Source organism: Cylas formicarius, unplaced genomic scaffold (genome assembly GCF_029955315.1).
Source record: "Cylas formicarius isolate icCylForm1 unplaced genomic scaffold, icCylForm1.1 PGA_scaffold_10__41_contigs__length_53128322, whole genome shotgun sequence".
Taxonomy (NCBI): domain Eukaryota; kingdom Metazoa; phylum Arthropoda; class Insecta; order Coleoptera; family Brentidae; genus Cylas; species Cylas formicarius.
In genome coordinates, this window is record NW_026844214.1 from 29,573,033 (window position 1) to 29,594,144 (window position 21,112).

General features: G+C 36.6%; 1 protein-coding gene across 7 annotated transcripts in view; it reads left to right on the top strand.

Moving 5' to 3' along the window:
• The window catches only part of LOC132697784 (cell adhesion molecule Dscam2), a 222,408-nt gene that overhangs the window by 52,746 nt on the left and 148,550 nt on the right, over positions 1-21,112 (top strand). Inside the window, exon 1 of one of the 7 annotated variants that reach the window (XM_060663462.1) lies at positions 19,801-19,883. The exons of the other annotated variants lie outside the window; for them this stretch is intronic. The gene's annotated coding sequence lies outside the window, so the exon portion shown is untranslated. Of the gene's footprint in view, positions 1-19,800; positions 19,884-21,112 lie in introns of those variants that run through there. 7 annotated transcript variants of the gene reach the window in all.

Below are 21,112 nucleotides of genomic sequence, written 5' to 3' on the forward strand. Positions count from 1 at the left end.
CTTTTTTAAAATCTCGTACGGATAATATCTCGTAAACAAGAGAATCCGTGTCGGTATATAAAACTCGGGAATTGGAAAATCTTTCTTGAATGTAGTTGTAGCGAAAGTCATAAATTGTTGTCTTGGCTATCTCCATAATTGACATCCCAACGTAGATAGGTTTGTTAAAATATATTTCAGATTTTTTTAATTCAATAAGAACGAGATTTTTACTAATTATAGTTGCACTTTTAAATTCGGGTCGGGCAATCAGAGCTTCCGCACCGTAGCGACCTTCCCAGTTTTTCACAAGCTTAAGTTTGGAATGATTCCGTATGTTTTGCATTGTTTTTCCAAACACAGCATTGATCATCAATTTAAACAAGGTCTTTTCAAACTCGTTTTTGGCAGCCTGACGTAGTGCAATGTTTAGGTCGATATAGGCTTTTAACCAAGGCGATTGGCTGAACGAGATGGCTCGATGTACCTTTCTTAACTTAGCTCCCAGTTGTAGCGCCTGTTTCAGATTACGATAGTGAATGACATACTCCTGCTTGTCGTATAAGGTGGTCAGTAATTTTTGATTTTCAGATCCTGGAGGGACAGCGATGTTCGGGACATGGAGGTAAATCTGCAAATTTGTCGTGCAACTCCTTGGGTATTTCCAAATCGACCTCCAAATTAAAATTAAAATGTCAAGATTTTCGATTTGCTGTTCATCCAACCAATTACAACCTCCGTACGGTAGGTATTGAGACATTGCCCAGCCGTATTGGTTATTGACGTCGAAATACATCAAGTATTTATCAACTTTGGAGGGATCGTAGCTGTGCATATATTTGTTGTTGGCTTCCGCATATCGCTTGGAGCACTGACTAAGGCCTCCTCGCATTCCTTTCTCGATAAACAAAATCATGTCGACGTCAGTGAGTAGATCGAGTTTTTGCTTCAATTTATACAACATGCAGCTCCACGCATATCCCGGCAGTGTGTACGCATGTGCAAGATCAAGTCCATAGATCTTATGTGACGTTTCCCGAAACCTCTCAAAAACGTCTGCCAAGAGGAGGATGTCCGTCTTCATATAAAGTTCAGAATAATCCTGCAAATTTCGACATCCAAGCTTCTCCCAGACTTCCTGAGCACGTTTGTAATCTTTTTTGGTCAACGGTTTGTCATCCAATATGTTATAAAATGCCGAAATAGGAGGCAAAACAGTTTCTTTCAACGTATTCCATCCATTCATATAATCGTAGGGGAAAACGCCTTTTTGTTTCAATATATTGGCTTGCTCCTCCGACAATTCACTAAATTCGAGCTCCAGTATTGGATATTCCGTTAAATTAACCGCCAGCTTATCCAGGCCACTCGACATAAATCGAAAACTGTCGATGAATCGGAATTTCAGAAGGTTGTCATTTAGGTGCCACGTAAGTGAAATATACTTTTCCTTGTTTACAGGTAGCAAGTCGATCGACCCATCACATTTGGCTAGAGCTTTTATTATTATATTTCCGTCATACGACGAAAGATTATGAAATACTACGGGAACGGTGTGACCATCCCTAAATTGGAGATTACAATTTTCGTGCCCGGGTCCCCTGTATTTCCCAGTCAGGTGACAATGGTCTCGAACTTTTTTGTCGTCTTTTTCAAACGCCTTCTCGCATATGTGACGCAATTTAGACTTGTAAAATTCCATTTTTTGTCCAGCTATTAGTTCATCCATTGATATATCATACAAGAATACCGTCTCAATGGTCTCAGCTAATTGTTCCATCTCATTGCAGAACCATTCCGCACAATCCTCTCCCGTGTACGACCGATAATATGAATGGGAGTCGTCATATGAACATTTAAAATAATAGCCCAGAGAGTACCGAACATGGCGCTGATACTTCTCGGTGTCGGATGCTAATTTATCACATTCGGGAACCAAAAAACATTCCGTGTCGGCATAAACAATAAAAGGAACCTTCTCTTTGTACTTAAAGTCCTTGAATTCAACAAAATTCTTGCCTTCTTCGGGAACCCTCAGAATTTCCAAATTTTTGTTTCTCTTCTCACATTCATTGGCGTGCTTCGCTAGCTTGTCCTCGGAATGAAAATAATGCAAGCAACGCTCACAAAAATATTTTCTATAATGATCTTTCGAAAGTTGGGATGATAAAAGCCGACACATACTTTTGATCCATACATAATGGTACGTAACGGACGTAAAATCGAAGGGGTCCTTTTCGGTAAAATACTGACTTTGTATCTGTAGTAGGTTATCGTGTTTGACCTTTTTATCTTTGGTCACATAAGCAGGAACAACTTGAAATCTATTTGATGATTTTTTCAGCAGCCTATAAACATTCACCGAAACATTATTTTGACCTTCGAATCTTGGAATTTGCAGCAATGTCATTGGAAACTGGACACATTTAAGATTTAAAACAGACTGGAGAGGGGGGTAAGACGAAATCCTTTTAGCGAATTCTGATGGAGCAGGAAACAGAGCAGAAACCACGGCCCAGGCAAAGCACATTTCATCAGAATTTTGCACGTTAATACAAGCGTGTTTTCTTGCTATGGACTCCGGTAACTTCAGGTAACTTCCGGTGTGAAGTGGATTAAACTTGTTGATATTGACCATTAAATTTAGGATTTTCTTCAAAGCCCATCCGGAATCTCGTTCTTGGAACTCCTGTAATTGGGTTTTAATTGGTAATACAACATTTCTGACAAACCATCGGTGTAAATTATTATCTTTATAGATTGCTGCGTTCGAAGTTGTGAAATATTTAATTTCCGTCTGGATTTGATCAGCCTTTTGAATTTGAAATTCTCCCCCGAAGACAGCGTTTATCTTAACGGCCTGGTCCGTTTTCAGCGCGTTGTTGACACGTCGTCGAAATAGTGCGAAACAGTCTTGGAGGAAACTCTACACGTCCTTATGTTGAAGGTTAGTTATGACGCCAGTCCTGATGCGCGATTCAAATGTTGATTTAACATCATCCCAGTGAACGCGATCTCTCGCAGTTACGGGTCTACTTCCGGAACCTCTGTTCAGCATTCCTTTAAATTGACTCCGAAACAATTTAACTTGGACCATTTGAGCTACCAGACGTTGTTTTTCTCCCACCGTTTTCGTAGTCTGCATTTCCTTTTGGAAATTATAATTTGTAGAATATAATTTAACGTCCATAATTCCAACGAAATGTTGTATTATAAATTTAGTGACTGGGTCGGAATGGTGATGCTTTATTTAATGTGAAATCACATATCGGATAATTCTACACATAGGAAAGTCCTCGATATTTTGAAAATATTTAATATTCTCAGTATTCATACCTGGGTTATTTTTTATTTAATCGTTGTGAAAATATGAAACCATAATGAAACTGTAGGTACTTACCACTTGCTGTAATAACACCAGACTTACAGTAGAAAAAACGGAGATTGAAATTACTTGCGACTTGATACACATGTCCAATAACAACAGTGGTAATACGAAGACTCTGATAACGCATCTATGCCTGTCCGCGCACGGAAAATTTCTTCATGCCTTAACACATCGCGTTGGCCGTAACGAGATTGAGGTGCGCCTTGCATTCTGGATGATATCGACATGGCGGCAATGAGAATTGGATCCAAGAACAGCAAAAGAAAAAACAAACATGAATATGATGTTACAGGATAAGAACGAAAATGTTTACAGTTTTTTGAAATATTTCGGTTATTCATTTCCAAAAACAGTCGGTTTCTTAGTTAACAAATTAAGAGCGGAATGAATGTGGACTTGTATGGAATGGACAGTTACTTAGTCGAAAAAATTCTTACCCAAGCTGCATTGCCGACAGAAACCATAGTGACCGCCGTCTGACGTACGAGTAAACACGCCTGTTTTTCTTCCGAAAAATAAAATGGATTTCATTTGAATATAAGCAGTTAAAAATATAATTCGCATCAATTCGTCAAGACTACTGAACCAACAAAAATACGAAAAATATCGAAAGCTGATTCGCGTGGCAGTTTATATTCAATTTTTGTTGACGGGACTTTTCGTTGACCATATCTTGTAGATTGCAAGAGCCACGCACCCAACTGTAAATTAGCAAATAACTTACAAGCAATTCCTGTTCATACAAAGAAAACATTCATATATTTAGTAATTAATATGTCAACCCGTTCAAGAAATATAATGGGCATACTAATAGATGTTTCTCAATATGGGGTCATGGATAGGCATAACATAAAATGTAAACGAATGAGTTCAATGGATCCAGTGACTCCGCTCGATGGTCTCGGCATTTTTATTTTATGAAAATGATGATATGTACATATAATGTAACCAAAAGAAATTTATATTTACTAATTAAGAGTTCCACCACACAAAACCTCAAACTTTACAATCGCCCGCTTGCGTACGTAACGTACGTACGTCACGGACGACGCCCATTTAAAACACGTACATGACAACGTACTGCATCATAGGCGCCGTTGAAATAAAAATACGTACGTCATAGACGCTGATTTAAAATACAAGCACCTCTTAGATCTGTGGTCGACACAGTGGGCGGGCGACTTTTCTTTTTTGAGAGTACTAAGGCCACGGCAACAGGAATATCGAGGTTGCCGACCAGATAGACTGAGAAGGTAGAACAAGGAGAGGGGAGCCTATTGGATCAAAAAAGAAAGTATATTAAGGTTCAAGTTTATTCCATTATCCGCCCGTCCCTGTCACCTCGACACCGCGCCCCGCAACGCGCCATCTTGGTGGGGGGGAGAGGGGTCGCACACACGTTACCGCCGCGTTAGATACCCCCCCTCCCAGAGGGCGCGTTGCGTGGACGCGAAGTCGAGGTGACAGGGAGGAAGCGATGATGTTACCCAGCCGTCGAGTTTCGAAGTGCAAAACACGGCGTGATTTTGTAATTCGACCGCATGTCCCAATGCTTTGTTTAAACGAGCCCAAGGAAACGGGTTACTCATCGCGTTGATAATTTAATTTTTAACGCCGCGGCCGCACACCGACGACGCGGCGATCTCACCCGCTGTCACATTTGCGGTGGGCGATGATGTCACCCAGCCAGTTCAACGCGCCTCGTCGACTGAGTCATCGCGTGTCCCAACGCTTTGTTTAAAACGAGACGAAGGCGTGACTCATCGCGCTGCAATTTATATTCTTTCACATTTTGCCGCTGACGCTAACAAAGGACGGACGATGCGCTCTCCCTAGACCAATGCTTCGTTGCCGGGCTACTCGTCCGAGGAGAATTTTTTTTTTTAATTCGGCACCGCCGGCTAACAAAGGACGGACGACGAGCTCCTCGTCCTCCACCACCGCTCAGTACGACCCAGACCACGGACGACGACGGACGGTGAGCCATTTTTTAGGTTTGATCGGCGGGGCGGCCCGAGGGGGCAGGGCGCCTACCACCTCCACCCTCCCGCAGACGAGATGGGGAGGCGAAGCCCCGCTCCTCCCATAAACAAAGGGAGTTGGAGACGACATAACCTCACTTTTGGAATCTCGCGGGAAACCCACGCAGGCGAATCGCCTCCCCATCTCGCCTGCGGGAGGGTGGAGGTGGTAGGCGGCCCCGTGCCCCCTCGGGCCACCCCGCCAATCTAACCTAAAAAATGGCTCACCGTCCGTCGTCGTCTGTGGTCTGGGTCGTACTGAGCGGTGGTGGAGGAGGAGGAGCTCGTCGTCCGTCCTTTGTTAGCCGGCGGTGCCGAATTAAAAAAAAAATTCTCCGCGGACGAGCAGCCCGGCAACGAAGCATTGGTCTGGGGAGAGCGCATCGTCCGTCCTTTGTTAGCGTCAGCGGCAAAATGTGAAAGAATATAAATTGCAGCGCGATGAGTTACGCCTTCGTCTCGTTTTAAACAAAGCGTTGGGACACGCGATGACTCAGTCGACGAGGCGCGTTGAACTGGCTGGGTGACATCATCGCCCACCGCAAATGTGACAGCGGGTGAGATCGCCGCGTCGTCGGTGTGCGGCCGCGGCGTTAAAAATTAAATTATCAACGCGATGCGTAACCCGTTTCCTTGGGCTCGTTTAAACAAAGCATTGGGACATGCGGTCGAATAACAAAATCACGCCGTGTTTTGAAACTCGACGGCTGGGTAACATCATCGCTTAATCCCTGTCACCTCGACTTCGCGTCCCCGCAACGCGCCCTCTGGGAGGAGTGGGTATCTAACGCGGCGGTAATATGTGTGCGACCCCTCTCCCCCCCCCCAAGATGGCGCGTTGCGGGGCGCGGTGTCGAGGTGACAGGGACGGGCGGATAATGGAATAAACTTGAACCTTAATATACTTTCTTTTTTGATCCAATAGGCTCCCCTCTGCTTGTTCTACCTTCTCAGTCTATCTGGTCGGCAACCTCGATATTCCTGTTGCCGTGGCCTTAGTACTCTCAAAAAAGAAAAGTCGCCCGCCCACTGTGTCGACCACAGATATGGCTCCATATTGAGAAACATCTATTAGTATGCCCATTATATTTCTTGAACGGGTTGACATATTAATTACTAAATATATGAATGTTTTCTTTGTATGAACAAGAATTGCTTGTAAGTTATTTGCTAACTTACAGTTGGGTGCGTGGCTCTTGCAATCTACAAGATATGGTCAACGAAAAGTCCCGTCAACAAAAATTGAATATAAACTGCAACGCGAATCAGCTTTCGATATATTTTTCGTATTTTTGTTGGTTCAGTAGTCTTGACGAATTGATGCGAATTATATTTTTAACTGCTTATATTCAAATGAAATCCATTTTATTTTTCGGAAGAAAGACAGGCGTGTTTACTCGTACGTCAGACGGCGGTCACTATGGTTTCTGTCGGCAATGCAGCTTGGGTAAGAATTTTTTCGACTAAGTAACTGTCCATTCCATACAAGTCCACATTCATTCCGCTCTTAATTTGTTAACTAAGAAACCGACTGTTTTTGGAAATGAATAACCGAAATATTTCAAAAAACTGTAAACATTTTCGTTCTTATCCTGTAACATCATATTCATGTTTCTTTTTTCTTTTGCTGTTCTTGGATCCAATTCTCATTGCCGCCATGTCGATATCATCCAGAATGCAAGGCGCACCTCAATCTCGTTACGGCCAACGCGATGTGTTAAGGCGTGCACGTGCGTCCCCACCATGAAGAAATTTTCCGTGCGCGGACAGGCATAGATGCGTTATCAGAGTCTTCGTATTGCCACTGTTGTTATTGGACGTGTGTATCAAGTCGCAAGTAATTTCAATCTCAATTTTTTCTACTGTAAGTCTGGTGTTATTATAGCAAGTGGTAAGTACCTACAGTTTCATTATGGTTTCATATTTTCACAACGATTAAATAAAAAATAACCCAGGTATGAATACTGAGAATATTAAATATTTTCAAAATATCGAGGACTTTCCTATGCGTAGAATTATCGGATATGCGATTTCACATTAAATAAAGCATCACCATTCTGACCCAGTCACTAAATTTAGAATACAACATTTCGTTGGAATTATGGACGTTAAATTATATTCTACAAATTTTAATTTGACCTTTTGATCTTAAGTTTTGGCTTATTTTTGGGTATTAAGGATTCTGATGTAAAAAAAAAACAAGATTCATTTACCATTTTTTGAGTTTAGCAATAATGATCTATAAAAATTATTGTGGTTTCTTTATAGGATGCTGCTATATTAAAATTAAATTTTGTGATACTTTAAATAAACGATTTGGCGTAAATAAATTTTATGCACGTGTCGTTGGGCCGATTTATTTTAAAGAATCCGTGTTACTACTCAACAGTTCACAAAAAAATTTTCTATCAAAGGCCCGGACCACACAATAGCGTTCAGTGCTACGTCCGTCCAAAGTTTACCTTACAGGACACTCCAATTGGGATTTTCAGTTGTGCTCTAGATTTTAGAGTTGTAGTACGTGTGTGGCACAGTGAAAAAAATGTCTGTGGTCGAAGCGCTTATTGGAGCCATTAGAGCTTTGTTGGCTCTTTTACTGGCTTCTCCTAAAAATGATGGTGTCGCTCAGGGTATGAAAGAATGTACTCAAGCGATAAGAAGAATCCAAAAGGAAATGCGGACTACGAAAACGGTGGGAGAAAAACAACGTCTGGTAGCTCAAATGGTCCAAGTTAAATCGTTTCGGAGTCAATTTAAAGGAATGCTGAAGAGAGGTTCCGGAAGTAAACCGGTAACTGCGAGAGATCGCGTTCACTGGGATGATGTTAATTCAACATTTGAATCGCGCATCAGGACTGGCGTCATAACTAACCTTCAACATAAGGACGTGCAGAGTTTCCTCCAAGACTGTTTCGCACTATTTCGACGACGTGTCAACAACGCGCTGAAAACGGACCAGGCCGTTAAGATAAACGCTGTCTTCGGGGGAGAATTTCAAATTCAAAAGGCTGATCAAATCCAGACGGAAATTAAATATTTTACAACTTCGAACGCAGCAATCTATAAAGATACTAATTCACAACGATGGTTTGACAGAAATGTTGTATTACCAATTAAAACCCAATTAGAGGAGTTCCAAGAACGAGATTCCGGATGGGCTTTGAAGAAAATCCTAAATTTAATGGTCAATATCAACAAGTTTAATCCACTTCACGCGGAAAGTTACCTGAAGTTACCGGAGTCGATAGCAAGAAAACACGCTTGTATTAACGTGCAAAATTCTGATGAAATGTGCTTTGCCTGGGCCGTGGTTTCTGCTCTGTTTCCTGCTCCATCAGAATTCGCTAAAAGGATTTCGTCTTACCCCCCTCTCCAGTCTGTTTTAAATCTTAAAGGTGTCCAGTTTCCAATGACATTGCGGCAAATTCCAAGATTCGAAGGTCAAAATAATGTTTCGGTGAATGTTTATAGGCTGCTGAAAAAATCATCAAATAGGTTTCAAGTTGTTCCTGCTTATCTGACCAAAGATAAAAAGGTCAAACACGTTAACCTACTACAGATACAAAGTCAGTATTTTACCGAAAAAGACCCCTTCGATTTTACGTCCGATACGTACCATTATGTATGGATCAAAAGTATGTCTCGGCTTTTATCATCCCAACTTTCGAAAGATCATTAAAGAAAATATTTTTGTGAGCGTTGCTTGCATTATTTTCATTCCGAGGACAAGCTAGCGAAGCACGCCAATGAATGTGAGAAGAGAAACAAAAATTTGGAAATTCCGAGGGTTCCCGAAGAAGGCAAGAATTTTGTTCAATTCAAGGACTTTAAGTACAAAGAGAAGGTTCCTTTTATTGTTTATGCCGACACGGAATGTTTTTTGGTTCCCGAATGTGATAAATCAGCATCCGACACCGAGAAGTATTAGCGCCATGTTCCGTACTCTCTCGGCTATTATTTTAAATGTTCATATGACGACTCCCTTTCATATTATCGGTCGTACACGGGAGAGGATTGTGCGGAATGGTTCTGCAATGAGATGGAACAATTAGCTGAGACCATTGGGACGGTATTCTTGTATGATATATCAATGGATGAACTAACAGCTGGACAAAAAATGGAATTTTACAAGTCTAAATTGTGTCACATATGCGAGAAGGCGTTTGAAAAAGACGACAAAAAAGTTCGAGACCATTGTCACCTGACTGGGAAATACAGGGGACCCGGACACGAAAATTGTAATCTCCAATTTAGGGATGGTCACACCGTTCCCGTAGTATTTCATAATCTTTCGTCGTATGACGGAAATATAATAATAAAAGCTCTAGCCAAATGTGATGGGTCGATCGACTTGCTACCTGTAAACAAGGAAAAGTATATTTCCTTTACGTGGCACCTAAATGACAACCTGGTGAAATTCCGATTCATCGACAGTTTTCGATTTATGTCGAGTGGCCTGGATAAGCTGGCGGTTAATTTAACGGAATATCCAATACTGGAGCTCGAATTTAGTGAATTGTCGGAGGAGCAAGCCAATATATTGAAACAAAAAGGCGTTTTCCCCTACGATTATATGAATGGATGGAATAGGTTGAAAGAAACTGTTTTGCCTCCTATTTCGGCATTTTATAACATATTGGATGACAAACCGTTGACCAAAAAAGATTACAAACGTGCTCAGGAAGTCTGGGAGAAGCTTGGATGTCGAAATTTGCAGGATTATTCTGAACTTTATATGAAGACGGACATCCTCCTCTTGGCAGACGTTTTTGAGAGGTTTCGGGAAACGTCACATAAGATCTATGGAATTGATCTTGCACATGCGTACACACTGCCGTTATATGCGTGGAGCTGCATGTTGTATAAATTGAAGCAAAAATTCGATCTACTCACTGACGTCGACATGATTTTGTTTATCGAGAAAGGAATGCGAGGAGGCCTTAGTCAGTGCTCCAAGCGATATGCGGAAGCCAACAACAAATATATGCACAGCTACGATCCGTCCAAAGTTGATAAATACTTGATGTATTTCGACGTCAATAACCAATACGGCTGGGCAATGTCTCAATACCTACCGTACGGAAGTTGTAATTGGTTGGATGAACAGCAAATCGAAAATCTTGACATTTTAATTTTAGTTTGGAGGTGCACGACAAATTTGCAGATTTACCTCCATGTCCCGAACATCGCTGTCCCTCCAGGATCTGAAAATCAAAAATTACTGACCACCTTATACGACAAGCAGGAGTATGTCATTCACTATCGTAATCTGAAACAGGCGCTACAACTGGGAGCTAAGTTAAGAAAGGTACATCGAGCCATCTCGTTCAGCCAATCGCCTTGGTTAAAAGCCTATATCGACCTAAACATTGCACTACGTCAGGCTGCCAAAAACGAGTTTGAAAAGAACTTGTTTAAATTGATGATCAATGCTGTGTTTGGAAAAACAATGGAAAACATACGGAACCATTCCAAAGTTAAGCTTGTGAAAAACTGGGAAGGTCGCTACGGTGCGGAAGCTCTGACCGCGGTGACGCAGCCGCTGATAGGAATACTGTCGAGAGCGCACACGCGCGACATCTAGCAGCAACGGGGACGGAACCGGGAAAACCGGCGGTACATAATTAGCTCGGCATTAAAGTGACGGTTCAACGACGGACGGGTATCGGGTTCGATCTTCGGCAGGAATAAGATGAGTCATCATTCTCGAGATCAAACACATAATTACACATTGGTTTTAATATGCTCGTTAGCTCGGCGTTAAAGTCTGCGGTCGACAAGCGACGGATCCCGGGTTCGATCCTCGGTAGACGCGAAAAAAAGGTGAGTCACCTGACTACACATCTGTTGAGTGGTTGTGAGAGGGTTGTGAAATGGGGGTGTGAGGGTTGTGGGAGGGGTTGGGGTTGAGGAAGACGGTAGGTTGGTTGGTGCTAAGAGGGTATGGATCAAATGACCTTGACCGGGACCAATTTCCACTACAATAAACCTTAAATTTTCTTATGGGAATTTACGTGTAAAAACGGCCGAAATTGCTGTTGAAAGCAGTATTATATCTACTTTATATATATATATATATATATATATATATATATATATATATATATATATATATATATATATATATATATATATATATATATATATATATATATATATATATATATATATAGCATTGAAGATGCCAAGTGAAATTTTGGCGAAACGTCTGCAGGATTCCAGTCGGATGCAGGATTCCAGTCGGATGCAGGATATATATATATATATATATATATATATATATATATATATATATATATATATATATATATATATATATATACATATATTGACAGATCATTCTTAATACAAATATTGCACCATTTGCACATATTTCTCCGACGTTGCCACATTTTGACCCGAAAGATGAAGGTTTAAATGTGCTTATTGTATGTAACTTCTCATAAGGTTGCAGTAGAGCAAAGTTTCTAAATAACATTTAAAAAACACATATGTTTTGTGTCATTGCGTTTGCTTTTCTTTAAATTTTGTTTTGAAGAAGTAGTAATAAGTAATAGTAGTACTTTCGTCATAATTTATCTATTTTCGTTTAAAAAGAAAATGTTCTTTTTCAGCAAATTTTTCGCATTGCTTTTTTGAACACCCTTTATATTCCATTATGTCAACAGTTATTAGCTTTTATATTTAAAACAAATACTGTTAGACATATCAATGATATCTTAATGATGGTATATTATGCAACACGCACAGTAAACGGCATTTGAGCTACGAGTTTATTTGGCACGAGCGGAGCGAGTGTTTAATAAATTAGTGACTTAAAAAGTGTTGGAAACTATATATTTTTTAAGATCTTTAGTTGTCGGTACATTTTTGCAAAACAACACGACTGTTAGAATTGACATACGTCGGAATTCAAGCCGGAAACGTACGATTGCTCAACAACCAGTGCGGTAATATCCCTAAAATATGCGAAATAGCTCTCATCCGTGGAACATGCGATGGACGTGGTCAAATGAGACTTTCCCCACGCTAGATCGGTGTATAAGTAGGTATTTTACAGAAGGAAGTAGAAAAAAATAATAAAAATACCGAAATTTCAAATTTTATTGTTATTTTCTCTACCCCCTTTTGTAAAATTATACCTAATTATACGCTGATTGAACGAACGGAGATTGTCATTTTATCGGGTTAGTTTCATGTTTCCCAAATGCGAGCCGCATCGGACATTTCCAGAATATCACCGTAAGGCTTTAGGAGCCATCGACTGGTTTCGGAGATCTTACCGCAGAGCTTGCATTTTGACGTTTGTCAATTCTGACCGTCATGTCAGTAAATATATTCGTGATGTTTTGGTTTGGTTTTGTAGTTTACTCGTATGGTTTGGTAGTTTGGTAGTTTACCGCACTTGTTGCATAACATACTATGACATTACACACACAGCTTAAAAATACTTAGCACAAGCAAACAGTGGAATATCAAGTACTTGTTAAATAACACCGGTCTACTAATGTTTATTTCGGTAGTCACACCATTCGCACAATATAATTGAATTGCGATGGTCTCAGGGAGATACCGACCAAATGTCTGGGTTGTTGAAAATCAGAGAAATTTGTAACAAATTCATTTTTTCATATTTTTAATATATCTGTCAAATTATAATAATATAATATATTTCAATGAAATTACTAGGCAAGTCTGTTTTTTAAAAAATATGCCTACATTTGGACATATAAAACAATTGAATAACATTTCCGGGTTTATTGAAATTGCTCTGTTTTCCGATTTTTGCATTCTACGGTTAAATCCAAGTCCGAAATATCCTTTATCTTTTTTCGATAACTCTTTTGGTTTTCGAGATAATAGTATTAAAGAATTTGAATATGTCGTTTTTCCCCATAAAATTTAAATAAGAAAAAATATATTTAGTATTTTTTATAGAAAACCATTTAATAAAAGTGTGAAAAAATATGATTTCGCTTTTACGGAAAGTCGACTGAAAATTGGACTTTTCGAGTTTTCAGAAAAAACTTCCGATGTCCTAAAAATCTAATTTTTATTATTATGTTCAAATTAGAATAATTTTTGTATAATATAGGAATAATTTTTGTTATATTTGCAATTTTATTTTAAAAATCAAAGTAAATTTTAATTTTAACATTATTGTACCGAAAAATATATATCCACAGTCAGTTTGTACTGTAATTAGTAGTATCTAGAATATTTTTAATCGAGAGCTTCAAATTAACATGCTGCTTATTTACGACAAACGCAGAAAAAATTGCAGGTTAGCCAAAGCCAAACTCCAATCAACATCTGTATAAAGGTGACGCTCGTAGAAGGGACTGGTACGATGAAAAACAGCCCATAATTCCTAATTTCAAAAGTTCAATTCCTTTTTCGGATGAATGTGGCTTTACGAATCTTGGGATGTTTAACAGAAATAATTCAAGAAAGGTTTCCATTGGAAATTTTCGCGGAAAAGTACTACAAACTTCACTTTTTCGTGTACTTTCGGTAAAAGCGAAAGTTTTTTATATGTATTACATGGTTTTATATAGAAAGTCATTTTTTATGCTAAAATATATTTCTTATTATTTAGACTGATTGCGAAAAATGACGTATTAAAATTTTTGAACGTTATTTCCTCCAAAATTATTAGAGCAATCGAAAATGATAAACACAATCTAATTGAATTTGCCCGTAAAATAAAAAAATTGAAAAATATAAAATGTGTTTTATTTAAAACAATAAAATTGATCTCACTTCCGGTTTTGCCGACTTCGATTTACCAGTAGAATACAAAATAGAAAAAGATACAGATTAATTCCACTAAAACCAGAAATGATATTGCTATTATTTATATAGTATGTCTAAATTTCAAATTCATTCATATTTTTCGACAAAGGCTTGGCTCAATATAGTAATATTATAGTAAAATAATAATATTATAGTATTATTATATTATTATAATTTGAAAGATACATTATTGAAATATGCCTTTTTTTGTTGTAAAAAAAGAAGAAAATTTTTAGTTATTTTAAATTAAAATATCATTTGTTTGTTTGCAGTTATTTAAAAATTTCTTTGATTCTTTTTTTTGCTGAAAAGTTACAAACAAATAGTTACAAATAGTTACAAAAAGTGGTCTAAAATTTCAACATCAGCGAGTCACAATTTTGTCTATTCATTCACTATTCGTACGCTCCTTGGATAACGGAAACTATCAAATTGATGCAATAACTAAGAAATCAAACTATAAAAGCTTACAAAACTTCCTGCTCACTATCAATATGATAAATAACTTCGAAACTATACCACATCAGCGATAAGCTGCGCAAAAAAAGCATATTTGCGTCATAAATTTGAAAATTCAAATTCGAAGGACACGTGGTCAGAGTTAAAAAGACTTAATATAACCAAGTCTAAAAAACATATTCTACCATCTAATTTGCGAAATTCCAATGATCTGAATCAGTTCTTTATAAACTCTGTCGAAAATAATAAAATACCGGATCAGGAATTAATCAATTTCTATGAGAACAATAAATTAAATATGTTGATCAAGAGCCACATTTTATATTGGCTACAGATGATTAAATATTTCACATAATAAGAAATATTAAATGTAAGGCAATAGGTGAAGCTCAATCAAATATTAGTCTAATACAGTTTTGTTGTCCTTTTATAATCCCTTTTATTACACATGTCATAAACGAATGTATATTGAACTCTTATTTTCCAAAATCTTGGAAACATGCAAAGGTCACACATTTTCCTAAAGAAATGCACCCCACATTAATTTTGGAAATAATTGATATGCAAATAAGAAAATTTTTAGCTTTTTGATATATTACCTACAAAACAATCTGGGTTTAGAAAAAATTATAGTTGTGAGAGTGCTTCGATCGATATTACTGATGATTTCCTGCAGGCATCGAATGAAAGCGGAATTGCATCCTAATTTTGTTAGACTTTAGCAATGCTTTTGACATGATCAATCATAAATTGCTTATTTCAATTTTAAACTACATTGGATTTAGTGAAGGTGCACGCGTGTTTTTAAATTCGTTTTTATCCGATAGAGTTCAACAGGTGTTCTGCGACAATGTGTATTCCGTACCACTCTCCGTTGTGTTAGGGGTGCCACAAGGTAGCATATTGGGTCCCTTGTTGTATGCATCTATACGTTTAACTTTGTAAAGTCTTTAAAATATTGTAATTATCACCAATATGCTGACGATACTTAAATTTACTTTTCTTTTCATGTCGTCATGAAATGACGCAGTCTGAGACTAAAATCAACACTGATTTATTTTTTTTTTTTATAAAATTGCATCCGATCATCTACTGTAGCTTAATCCAGCTATTGGCTTTGGAAAATGACTCCCAGGTACATAATGTTAAAAACATAATGATCATAAAAATTAATGACACTGTTATACCATACTCGGACATATCGCAAAATTTAGGATTGGTCTTGGAATCTAGGCTGCAGTGCAAGGATCAAATTACAAATAAATTGAGAATAGCACATGGGAATTTAAAGTTAATATACAGTAATAGATATTTTCTTCGAATTGTTACAAAGAAACTACTTTGTGAATCCATCGTTCTGTTACAGTTCAATCATTGCTGTGGTGTGTACGCAACCTGCCTGAACGCTGCTGACCAATTTAGTATCCAGAAAACACAAAATTCATATTTGCGGCTTGTTTATTTAGTTCGCCAACAAGGTGATATTTCTCCATACTTGACTGTTTCGGGTTGGCTTAACATGTGCAATAGTTTTAGGTTACACCGTGTTACATTGTATTTTAAATTAATTAAGTATAAATATCCTGGATATATTTATAACAAAGTCACTTTTCGTACATGACTTGAATCAAAGAAAATTTTTTATATTCAGAGTACCACAACATCGAAAGGAAATGTTTAAAAAATCGTTTTCTTATAGCATTGCTCATACCATAAATAATTTAAGTCTGTTCCATTTAACAATATCAACCAAAACTTTTACAAACCGGTATAAAAAATATCTTCTTGGAACTCCATAATAATTTCTGTATCGGAAAACCACTCTACGGTTTACTCTTACCCTGTCTTTTATTCTTTGTCCTACGACTTCTTTCTTAATTGAAAACTATGTTTAATGACCATTGTCTTATAAACAACTCTGCTTAATTTTGTTTACTTGATAATTTTTTTTGTTCTTAAGGTAATTTGATTTAATCAAATTGAGGCTTGAACGGTGTCTGGATTTTATTAGGCGTTTTATTACGCCTTTTGTTTTCCTTAAAATTGGTACCATCTAATATTTTGTAGTGTAATAATATGTATATTTGGCACAACAAAAAATGTATTTATTATTATTATTATTATTATTGTATTTTTGTTTCTTGTGCATAATTTGCGGTTTTCTTAAAATTTGTTTTAAATTAACTCTTGTTAGCTGCTGCATATTTTATTCTCAATTTCAAAGGCTTTTTGTACATACGTGTGAATTACATTTTTGTAAAAAAAATATTTATTCCTCAATCATTTTTACGCGGAAAATTCGTTTTTTAAATGAAAATTTTGTAAACAAATATTGGAAATGTCCTGAAAAAAAAATAACTGTATCTCGAAAACGAAGCATTTTAGACCACACGTTTACACCAAAAACGCTCCGAAAATCAACTGCTTAGCGGAAATAGCAAAAGATGTTAAATTATTAAATTCCCACAACGTCGGTTTCATTTATTTATCTGTGCTTATGCACAGATTCCAGCTGCCTCGAACGCAGCCTGGACAACGAACCTTCAAACTAAATCTGTATAAAACACATGATTTTACCGACTTTTCGAACCAAATTTGACATGGTTAAAGTTACTAAATTTTTAGCCCTCTATTAAAGGGACTGAAGCTTAGTGGTGGATTTTCATGTGCTCGTAAATACAGAGAAATGTGTTTCAATTTCTTATTTGTTGATTTTTAGTAATTTTAAAGTACTTGACTGCACTCATACTTCTTTAAAACTCCATGCTCGAGAAAAATCTTATTACTTACATTTTTTTTTAGATCCGGAAACAAATGACAAATTGTTTCCATTTGTTTTCAAATTTGGGACCAAAATTTCAACAAATTTATAATCAGTCCAACGATGAATATTGTTCGAACCTTTCACTTCATTGACTAAACAGTTTAACGAATATACTAAATTTTCCTTAATTATCTTTACTGATTTCGAGAATACATATACAACAAAAAATTTATATGAGAAGAAAGAAATTTTGGACTCTAGTTTTGTTAATTTTAATATCTATTTCAAGGCATACAATATGTGGTTAAATAGACCTGATCCTAAATATTCAAAATAAAAATAAGCATCGCACTAAGCAACATTTGCATTGAACTGCTTTTTCTGAGGTCTATAAGTGTGTAATGCATTTTATTAGTATCTAGTTATTTAATTATTGCGTGTATATATTTAGTTGATTATACAGTTGATATTTGCCACATAAATCCAGAATTACAGTTTGTGTCTAGATTGTCAGTCTTGCCATTTTCCAATCCCGCTTCAACAGACTTCTCCAAAACACAGACGGTGGATGTCAGAGCAAAATAATAAATTTTAATGCGGAAAGTTTTAAATCCTATTGCTTTAACAACGGTTGGTTTATTCGGTTGGCATACCCCAAATCGCTTAGCTAGGTGAAATAGGCAGTTTGCTTTTATTTCGATGAGCAACGAAGTGTTAATTTATTATTGTTCGTATCCCCGCATTCTTGTCTGTTTGTCGTTCCGTCACAATGCCCTTAGCGTTTGCCATTTATGTTTGAAGTATATGTAAGAAAAGGAGTACAATTTAAAAGAGTGGCAGACAATCAAGAAATGACAAATATGTTTCTCACAAAGAAATGAAAAAACGCCTTTCGTACACATTTTCGGCAGAATACTTCCTAGATTAATAACTGCCAATACGTAATAATCTATTAAAAAAGTTTTAAACTAACGAAAGCTATATATTTTTGGAAAGCACATATTATTTTACATCGAAATAGAAACTAATCTACACTAAAAAAATTGAAAATGCATATAACTCTGAGCATATGCGTTTGCCTTTTACCAAGCAACTGATATCTGAGGAGAAAATTAAGCAAGGTTCGATAACTTTTTGGCCTGGCGCCGAGGGCAGCATTGCGTTCCACACAAACAGTTGTATGAGGAACCGTCTCAATACCTGTACACAAAGTAAAATAAACTATATTCAAGCAGTAAACTTGAAAATGCAAACAAACCTAAAATACAAACCAAGAAACTTAAAACTTGAGAAATTTTAATTTGGAAACTTTTGTTACTGTCATATTCGTGGCACAAAAAGAAATTTTATCTTTTAACGCCTTGTTATCCTTAAGTTAAGAATTTGGTTATGTAATTACTTCATACATGAGCTTTTCTAAGCTTATGCCAATATGGCGAAATTAAAAATTTTCTTTGATTTTTGAAATGGTACACCCTTTAGCTAACAGCTTTATCGCGTTCAAATATTACCCTCTACCATTCTTGTTAATATGCGTTTTAATTAAACTTTACCTTATCGGTATCTAAATAATCAATTTAATACGCGGTTTGCTCAAAAATGCATTTTGATATAATTAAATAACAAACAACAAAAAAACGCGAAATATATAAGAATTAGTAAACACATTAAATTCTACGAGAATAAGAAACTTGTTTCAATACGTTAGTTTTGGTTAATTTTCAGGAAATGATAGGATTATTGAACAAAACATAGTCATATTTTGTAAGTACTTATTTAAATTACATTACTAGTTCAAGGTTGATTTAGAATAAATTAAGAAATAAATACTACAAATAACTACTTAATTAAAGAATTTAAAACAAGGATTAATCTAATTTCCAATATGGTTCACCAACTCAATTTAGTAATATGACTTATAATATATATAACAATAAACTTGTAATTTATGACCATCCCCCCTTGATTTGTTTATACTATATCTGCTTTTAATATATTAGCTTCGTTACCTCGAGCTGCTCTTCTCTCACTGTCGCGAGACACTTCCCACATTTCCGGTAATTCAGTCACGGGTTTGGGAGCGGTCGCATGTATTTTTGCTGTTTTGCAAAATCTAACGGTCTTCTAATATCTAACCAAAACTATAGTATGCAACACAAACTTCTTCACACATTGTTATTTATCAAACTTATTGCATAATACATTATTAACTACAAACATTAATTTTAATTCTAATATTGGCGAAGCGATTTACTTTACAGGGAGACGCTCTCTAATGACATCTCTATCTAGCGCCATTAAGTTCGAGATAGGCGCCTTAAAAACGAAAAGCTTCGAAATACTCACCCTTTTCCGTAATCATCAAAAACGGCGATGCGACTGATGCTGAGAAGGATAAGGACATATGACAAATGAATATTTGATGAGCGCTCTTTCAGCACAAAACGATTATTACTGGCGTCGTCTAATATTTGAGGTATTGTTGAAAAGGTTTATTCGACGTCATTATCCAGTGAATACGCATCTAATTGACTTAACTTTTAAAGCATAAAATATTGGGTCAGCTGTACAAGTTAGCAGTTAGTTTAGGTATCCGGTTGGTTAAAATTATGCCTGAGTAGTTTTCGGACAAAAAATTCTATTAACGGAACTCGATAGTCGATACACGTCGATATACATACGTTATAATTCCCTCCAAATATATACTTCATCTTGCATATGTACTAAAAGAGAAATTACTGTTTTACTGATTTTGTTGGGTCTTGCAGAACCTCAATTTCTTAAACTAATAGACACTTCAACAAGAAAATGTTCAAACTCACCTTTCATCTAGTTTTATATTCTATAGTATTAACTTAGGAATAAAAAAATTACTATTAAAGGATTTATAATCACTATATTACATGTGTGGTTTCAAGGGTCAAAATCATTCTGATATATCGAACACCATCACCATTTTCTTAAAAGCGCATGAATTTATAATATTTGTGACTCCTATATTATCCAATCTGTGAACCAGCTATCGTATTGCACATCACTTCTTACTTAAAAAAATTAAAAATGTTTTCTTTAACTTATAAATCAGTCCAATTATATGAAAAGGTCAAATATTTATCAGAAATAAATAGCGGCGGCAAATTGTGTAAATTTCTTTTCTAAAATTATAGTATTTCGAATTATTGGTAAAAAGATAATTTCCAGTAACCACATGTCAAGCAATTTGTAATGTGTTTCCATTAGAAAATGAAAAAATTGCAACACGTGTCGGGCGGAATCGGTGATTACTCCTAAACTGCATCTACGTGTTCAGTTCCACTAGAAAATTTCTTTTATTTTCCTGCAATATCCGCAATAATTTTTATTTTTTGCGTTTTAGTCCCGACAGTGCAGAATTTACGACCTTTTCAACTTAGCCAGGAACGGAATGTTGGCCCATTCTATATATATTTTTTTAAATATATACATTTTAGTGTTCTGTTCTGCTGTAATAGTATTATTCGGCGAAGTGACACAATGCCCTTAAATTGTTACTAGCGATGTACATTTAGAACTTCTTTATGCTAAAGATAACCTAATAACCTAATAATAATATTTTGCTGATTTATTTTCCTGACTTCGCTTATAACCAAGTTAATGATGTTCATGTATGCATAGATTTTCAGCTCACCTCTTATTTGGCAAACGTGAATTACTCAATTTATTCGC